Source organism: Palaemon carinicauda, chromosome 10 (genome assembly GCF_036898095.1).
Source record: "Palaemon carinicauda isolate YSFRI2023 chromosome 10, ASM3689809v2, whole genome shotgun sequence".
NCBI lineage: Eukaryota > Metazoa > Arthropoda > Malacostraca > Decapoda > Palaemonidae > Palaemon > Palaemon carinicauda.
In genome coordinates, this window is record NC_090734.1 from 122,292,292 (window position 1) to 122,300,700 (window position 8,409).

The window sequence follows — 8,409 nt, forward strand, 5'->3', positions numbered from 1 at the left end:
ATATATATATTATTCTTTGTGACTCTGCTGAGAGTTCGCATATTTTCATAAGTACAAAAGAACTAACGAGGCTAAATCAGTCTGGGAACCACAATAAAAAGAAAACTATTATCATTTTACACCATGGTTAGCTTTTTTCCATTTTTGGTAAAACGCCCTCCAGTGTATAAAAGGCCACGGGGGAGCCGATCCAGAGGAAAAACCGCGCACCGTGCCTAAATGTAAAAGGTCAGATTGCTCTTTTATTCTCCATTCTTTTTCCCCCCATTCTTTTCTATCTCCCTCTTGCAATAGAACATTTTATGGGAAAACCGATATTTTGGGAGGTCAGCGAATGATGAAATATCCGAAAATGGGCCTTTGCATGGTTTCGTTTTCTTTTCCTGAAAATAACTGCATTTGACTTTTATATACAATTCGCCGTAAATTCCCACATAAACTTGCAAGAGAAGTAAAAAAGAATAACCGATGTTTACTGTTAGAAAATAAATGGTTTTACTTTCTAAGTAATACAGGCACGATTTTTTTCTCGAAGAGAAAAACATTGCTTCCATGCAATACTCGTATGTTGCAAACTTCTGTTCAAAATTCGAGGTTGGATAAATAAAATATAATTATTCTTTTTAGTCTTTACAAAACTTTTAACTTCCTACGTAATACATTGCAATTTTCCACATGAACATAGGAGGTATGAACCCAATCCCTATTTTTCATACAAATTATACTTTTATTTAATGACAAGTATATTTCCACATGAACATATGTGATAGCGAAGTCTCATTGATAATTTCATGTATTACTATTATCGTTATTATTACTTGCTAAGCGACAACCCTAGTTGGAAAAGCAGGATACTAAAAGCCCAAGGGCTCCAACAGGGAAAATAGCTCAGTGAGGAAAGGAAAAGATGAAATATACTACAAGAGAAGTTTAAGAATAACAGCAACATTAAGATAAAACAATCATATATAAACTATAAAAACTTAAAAAACAACAACAAAACATGAGGAAGATAAATAAGATAGAATAGTGTGCCTGAGTGTACCCCAAGCAAGAGAACTCTACCCCAAGAAAGTGGAAGACCATAGTACAGAGGCTATGGCACTACCCAAGACTAGATAACAATGGTTTGATTTTGGGGTGTCCCTCTCCTTGAAGAGCCGCTTCCATAACGTCTCTTCTACCCTTACCAAGGGGTAGTTAACCCCTTGAGTGAAGAAGAATCGTTTGGTAATCTGTGCTGTCGGGTGTATGAGGACAGAGGAGAAAGTGGAAAGAATATGCTAGACTATTCGGTGTATGTGTTGGCAAAGGGAAAAAGTGCCGTAACCAGAGAGTGGGATCCAATATAATATTGTCTGGCCAGTCAAAGGACGCCATAAATCTCTAGCGGTAGTATCACAACGGGTGGCTGGTGCCCTGGCCAACCTACTAGCTACTACCTTTAAATAATCATAACATTACGTAAATTAAATCTCCACAATTAATTAGATCGTTAATAATGAATGGTACGATTAGATAAGAACTGTAGTATATATACAGGTAACTATGTCATTAGCTTATGCCAATCGTTCTGAAATCTCAAAATAGCAGATTTAATTTTTGCAGTTTACAAATTTCATAATTTGCCCATGGAAATGCTACAATTTCTCGTACATCATATGAATTTCGCAAGCGATCTTTTTCTGAAGATGAAGACTGTGTAATGATGCACATAACTGCATGCAATATGTAACAGAAATATTTGCTAAATTAGAAGACTAGTATGTTTTCACATTTTTCCTCCTTTCCCTAATCATGTTATCTGTTCTTCCAAACTCCATCGTTTATCGATCCATAATGTGTGGATGCATAAGTTATCGATCCCTAATGTCTTGATGCATCAGTTAGGTGGTAACTGAGAGACTGTGTGATTGCAACTAACTTTATTTCAACAGACAGCATGCTTTTATACTAACAGTTTCAGTGGAAGAAGGTCACAAATAATCGAACAGATTGATATAAGCAGATTCCGGCAGAAACAAGTTATCAGTGCGAGGGGAGAGCGATAACACAGATATACAAAAAACAGAAATACCGTTAAAGTGTACGAGTGGGTGATACACATGAGCGCGACTCCCCCCCCCCCAAAAAAAAAGACACAGGTGAAATAGGGCGCCTTGCTCTTCAGAGGCATACTTGCTGGAGATATGCAGGTTTTAGGCGATCAATGGAGACCCAATCTTCTTTGCCACCCATGTTCAGGAGGAATGCTTTCGGCGCACAACAGATCACAAGGAAAGGGCCCATGTACGGGGGTGTTTACGGTGGCTTGCTAGTGTGGTTGTACAGGAAAACGTGCATTGCCAAGTGTGGATCTGTCAGTATGTGTTGCTTAGCTGGGGGATTGTAAGTCAGGCGGAATGGAGTAAATTTTCCCACAATGTGACGTAGGCGCTGGAGATTGTCGGAGTAGGTTGCAGACAGATAAAATTTAGCAAGGACGACCAATGGGTCATCATAAATCATTTCAGCTGTAGAGACATCCAGGGCATCTTTTGGAGTGGTCCTAGTCCCAGGAGTACCCAGGGAAGATGGGTAAACCAGTTGGAATACTTGCAGAGGGACATCAAAGCTGCTTCAAGAGTACAGTGAAAACTTTTATCCACGGTGGTATGCGGTTGTTTGATGAAGGGTGAGACCCAGGAAATTTGATAATAATGTCCACAATTGAGAGGTGAAAGTGGTACCTCAGTCGGAAGTAATATGATCAGGGATACTAAATCTCGCTATCCATTCTGAGAGTAGGACACAGGTACACGAGGCAGACATTGCAGTTTCAATGGAATGGCTTCAGGCCAATGAGTGGAGCGGTCGATGATTGTAAACGGGTAATGACGTCCTTTTGATGTGGGTAGGGGACCTACAACATCAACGTGAATGTGGACAAAATGCCGCTGAGGTTGAGGAAACGTGCCAACTCCTAATAACGTGTGTTGATGTACTTTTGAGGTTTGGCATGAAGTACAGGCACGGACCCAATCCTTAGCATCCTTTGTAATGCCATGCCAAATGAACTTTTTTGTCATCAAATGTGCAGCAGAATGGCGCGAGGGATGTGAGAGGCCATGAAGGAAATCAAATACCTGTCAGTGCATGGGAGAAGGTATCCATTGTCTACGTCTACCAATACTGACATAACAGAGGAAGGTGGCGTTGGAGTCGTCGAGAGAGATGTCCTCCCAACAGAGGGATGTGCATGATGTCCTACATGCTTGGTACTCTGGATCTGTATGTTGGGCTTCTGCTAAGGCATTGTAATCCAATCCCAGGTGATTGGTGGCCAATGTATTCATTTTCTCAGGGATGTGCTGAAGGGTACAACTGTATTCAGCCATGGTGAAGAGATGTATGACATCGGACTGTCGAGTGATGGCGTACACCTGAGGCATGTAGTCCGTGCGAATGACTAAGGGCGTACCTTCCAAGAAGTGCCGAAAATGATGCAGAGCCAAGTGCACCGCCAGCAATTCGCGGTTGAAGGTATGGCGCCGGATTCCTCCTTGGACAGATTCCTACTGAAAAAGGTCAATGGGCGGGGCGAGCAGTCGACCACCTACTCGAGGACTGCCCCAATAGCGACGTTGCTGCCGTCGGTGGACAGGAGAGGTGCATGTAGCACGGGATAAGTGAGAGCAGCAGCGGTTGATAGGGCATTTTTTGCATTGCAGAAGGCTGCTTCTTGAAGGTGACCCCATTTCAGGTCCTTTGGCTTGCCCTTGAGGGGAGCGTAGAGGGGCTCAAGAATGGCAGCGATGGCTGGCAGGAAATGGCGATAGTAGTTGATCATGCCCAAGAAATCTTGCAGTACTTTAACGGTTGAGGGCGTGGAGGAGTTCTGAACGGCTGCTATCTTCTCAGGAAGGGGATGGACTCCTTCAGGAGTGATGTGGTGTCCAAAGAACGATACTTCAATGACGCTAAAGGTACACTTGTCGTACTTGACTACAATACCATTCCATTGTAGGCAGTCGAGCACAATGCGTAGATGATGGAGGTGTTCCTCTTTGGAGGAAGAGAATTCAAGTATGTTATCCACTTAACATACACAGAAGGGGAGGTCCCCTAAGATGCTGTCCATGAGACTTTGAAAAGTAGCCCCAACATTATGAAGGCCAAAACAGAAGTAATTCAAGGTGTGTGTACTGAAGGGGATAGTGATGGTGGTCTTGCGGATGTCTTCCGAGTTCATGGGCACCTAACAATATCCATTCAGAGGGTCAAGCATGGAGAAAACCTTCTCTTTGTGCAAGTAGGATGTCAAGTTGGCGATATTAGGAAGGGGGGGTTAGATATTCGGTTCTGTTTGCATGTTCCGGTACCTGTAATCCCCACACAGATGCAAAGAGCATCTTTCTCTAGGATGATGTGTAAAGGTGACAACCAACAGATTGAGGCCTTTTGACAATGGTCCGTTTCTCCCATCTCTGCAAACGTTTGTTTGGCGGCTGTCAAATGATCAAGTGCCAGATCTCTGAATCTGGTGAACACTGGGGGGCCCGTCATCTTGATATGGTGATAAATACTGTGTTTCACAGGAACCATGGGCGTTTGAAGAATCTCTGGACGAAAAACTTCCGGGTGCGATGTAAGGAGTTAGGGGAAGGCATCCGTGGGTGTGCTGATGGGGAGAGCAAGGTCAGAAGGGCGGGTTGGAGAGGCATCAAGGAGTATGAATCCGCGTTGACTAACTGTCGGTGAGCTACATCGACCAGGAGGTGAAAATGTGACAGGAAATCCGCACCGAGGATTGGCAATGTGACATCATCAACGAGAAACTTTCAAATATATTTGGTGCTTCCAAACGATAATATGAGGGTTTCTTAACCATGAGTGGGTATCGTAGATCCGTTGGCAGCTACCAAGCAGATGTCGGCAGACTTAGACAGACTACGTCGTGTCCTGGTGAGTGGCCTTGGCAGAAGAGAACGGCAAGCACCCGTGTCTACCAAAAATCGTACGCCCGTCCCTGCGTCATGTAAAAAGAAAAATTTATTGACAAGGGAGGCCACCGCCACTAGCAATGGCCTACTTACACGTTTTTTGAGCACTGCCAACCATTCACAGATTTCTTTGTAGCAACCCTGGATTTAGAATGATAGTAATATAACTGTAGCTAATGGAAGTCAAGAACTGGCTGGAGAGGTTGATGGCTGGGGTGGGGGGAAGCAAGGGGTGGTATATGTGGGTGGTGGGTGGCTTTGTCACCGCTCCGGCACATCATGGGCTGGGCATCTGTGTCCTACCACATTCACATCGAATTCTGAATAGGTGTCCACTTTGTTAGGAGCGGAGGCATTGATGGGCAAAATATCAACATCGGAGATAGCAGCACATACAGGTTTGGGTAGGCGCCTTACCCAAAGGGCACGAAGTAGATACACTTCACGAGGAGAGCCGTCTCCAGCATGTTCTTATCAAGCGATACTGGTCATTTCCATGAGGGCGAGCGAAGCCTTTTGGTCCCCTAATGGTTGCTGAGGGAGCTGAGAAAGTTTTGACATGTGGGTGGCTGGCGATGTTGAGTACTACTCCAGGAGGTATCATTTGAGGGTGTTATACATTATTGGCGTGTCTCCTTGCTCGTACAGTCAATCAGAGATTTGCGGTAAAGTGTTCTAGGTGATCGCTGCGAGAACATAACCTGCTTTAGTACTAGACCGAGTCATGTTCTTGATGCAAAACTGGACTTTAGCACGCTGGATCCAGGCGAACGTATCTCTGCTGGTGAAGGACGGTGGTTAGAGTCAGAGTCTGATGGCAGCATCATCAAGCAATAAGACACAGAGGTGCAGGGGAAACTGGAGGGAGCTGACACTTCGGTGGTCACCAATGTGCACATGCACCACCTAGGTGGTAACTGAGAGACCGCGTAAGTGCAACTAACTTTATTTCAGCAGACAGCGAGCTTTTATAACAATAGTTTTAGTGGAAGGAGGTCTCAAAAATAGAAAGACATCAATACAATCAGATACAGGCAGACACAAGTTATCAGTGCGAAGGGAGAGCAATACTGTAACAACAATATACAAAACACTCATAAATTTGATTTACATCAGTCTGTGTATAAGCTGTTTCGGTCAATAATACCCTAGATTCCTAGACCGAGTAATCCTACCCATTAAGCTCTTAGGATTCAAAACAAGGACTAGATTGCGTACACACCCAAGAGCACTCTTTAGATTGAAGCTTATTTGTTGTTTCTTTGCATCTTGCACAACCATAAACGGCCCAGAATGGGACCCTATCTAAATAGGTCAATTACGATGGACCCAGTTGAATGAACCAGTTCATCATCATTATTATTATTATTATTATTATTATTATTATTATTATTATTATTATTATTATTTGCTAAGCTACAACCCTTGTTGGAAAAGCAAGATGCTCTAAGCTCTAGGGCTCCAACAGGGAAAATAGCCTAGTGAGATAAGGAAATAAGAAAACATAGAATAGCATGCCTGATTGTACCCTCAGGCAAGAGAACTCTAAATCAAGACAGTGGAAGACCATGATAGAGAGTTTAAGGTACTTCCTAAGACTAGAGAACAATGGTTTGATTTTGGAAAATCTTTCTCCAAGAAGAGCTGCTCACCATAACCTAAATAGTCTCTACTACCCTTACCAGGAGGAAAGTAGCCACTGACCAAATACAGTGCAGTAGTTAATCCCTTGAGTGAAGAATTTTTCTGGTCATCTTAAGTGTTGTCAGGTGTATGAGGAAAGAGGAAAATGTGTAAATAATAGGCAAGACTATTCAATGCAGTGTAGGCAAAGGAAAAATGAGCCGTAATCAGAGAGGGAATCAATGCAGTATTTTCTGACCAGTCAAAGAACCCAATACCTCTCTAGCAAAAGAGCCAGTAGCCACCTCCTTCCACCCCCAGTTAGAAATTCTAATTGGTATGAAACATTTTGATCTAATTATGATATGGATATAATTTCCCTAGTAAGATATCCCACTAAATTCCTTTACACAGCTATTTCTTCCCTACCTCAGGATTGATTTTTCAATCTTTTGGTATAACATCCACCATCATAGACTAAATAATCCTATTTTTTTCGGTGGATACATACACACATAAATATATACCACAGGTGAGCAAATGCGTGGGCGTGCTTCTTCCCTACGCCCAAAATAAAACAATTAACAAGAGCTGTTTGACCGTCGGGGGCAAATATCGAAACCATATTGGGAAACCATTGGTGGATACCTTCGAAACTATTGTACTTTGCATGTAAATGTTTACCTCTTTATTTCCTTATGCAGTATTTCTCAGAGCTTTCATTTTTTTTTTTTTTTTGAAGGAAACATCTAAAATTCCACTAACATGAAAGGAAGTGGTTTTGGAGAATATGTAAAATCAAACTTAAATAGAAAATTATACAATCGGATATAAATTACGTTCTGCTAGTTAGTACAATATTGTAAGGTACGTTTTGTTTATTAAATAAAATTCATACAGGAAATTTGGTTAGACTTCCACAGGATATTAACAGAGTATTTTTCATTGGAAAGGAAATTATGTGAACAGATTATGATTTGGAGAGGAAGCTGCTGCAAAGTTATATACAAAGTTTATATCTGGATAAAAAATTAGAAAAAAAAAGATGACACAAGGAAGTTTACATATAAGGAAAAGATTTATATAGATAAGGATTATAAAAGGACTATTACTTAAACAAATTCAAAACGTAGAGCGTAAATAACGAATTACCTCAATTCTTTTGAAACTAAGATACATTTAAGTCGCTTACTTCTTTGAATTTGTTAAAACCTTTTTCTCAATTGATTTCATCCATTCCATAAAAAGGATGCACCGTACATACACCTGATGCAATTTTCACAGAGAAAACAAGGAGAGAGTGATCATGGGAAGCGGATTCTTCCAGACTAAAATGAACAGGACCTTGTATACATATATCACAAAACTTTATAGAATTTTAAAGTTTAATGGTTAAATATTGATGTTTTTAATTAAACATTCCTACTTTGGACTACACAGCGGTCTTTGAAAAAGTTAAATATAGCAACGTTTACTTATACATTGTATTTAAAAAATAATCAAATATGATTAGTTTTAATTTGATTCTCTTCATTTATTTTCCACAACGGCGTCCAACCACCGAGTAGTGAGATCGAATCCCAGAACGACGTCATAAGCCTCCAATCAACGCAGAATGAAAATGACCTCGCCGAAATGCTCCTCAGGTCAACTCTGGTGGCACGGCTGGAAACAGGCTGTGACAGCTCCATCGCAGGTCATTATACTTCGAAATTACCCGACGAGGTGACTGTGCAAACGGCCGTGAAATTCCTTTTCTTGTGATTTACCATTTCGATCGGGCAGGATCAAGCTCCCGGGAAAT

At 41.6% G+C, this 8,409-nt stretch overlaps 1 long non-coding RNA gene across 2 annotated transcripts in view; it reads right to left on the bottom strand.

Annotated features, from left to right (window-relative positions):
* The window catches only part of LOC137648463 (uncharacterized), a 735,573-nt gene that overhangs the window by 168,987 nt on the left and 558,177 nt on the right, over positions 1 to 8,409 (bottom strand). The window contains exon 5 of one of the 2 annotated variants that reach the window (XR_011045627.1): positions 7,942 to 8,409. This exon is cut by the window's right edge and continues 25 nt beyond it. The exons of the other annotated variant lie outside the window; for it this stretch is intronic. This is a non-coding gene — a long non-coding RNA (uncharacterized lncRNA). Of the gene's footprint in view, positions 1 to 7,941 lie in introns of those variants that run through there. 2 annotated transcript variants of the gene reach the window in all.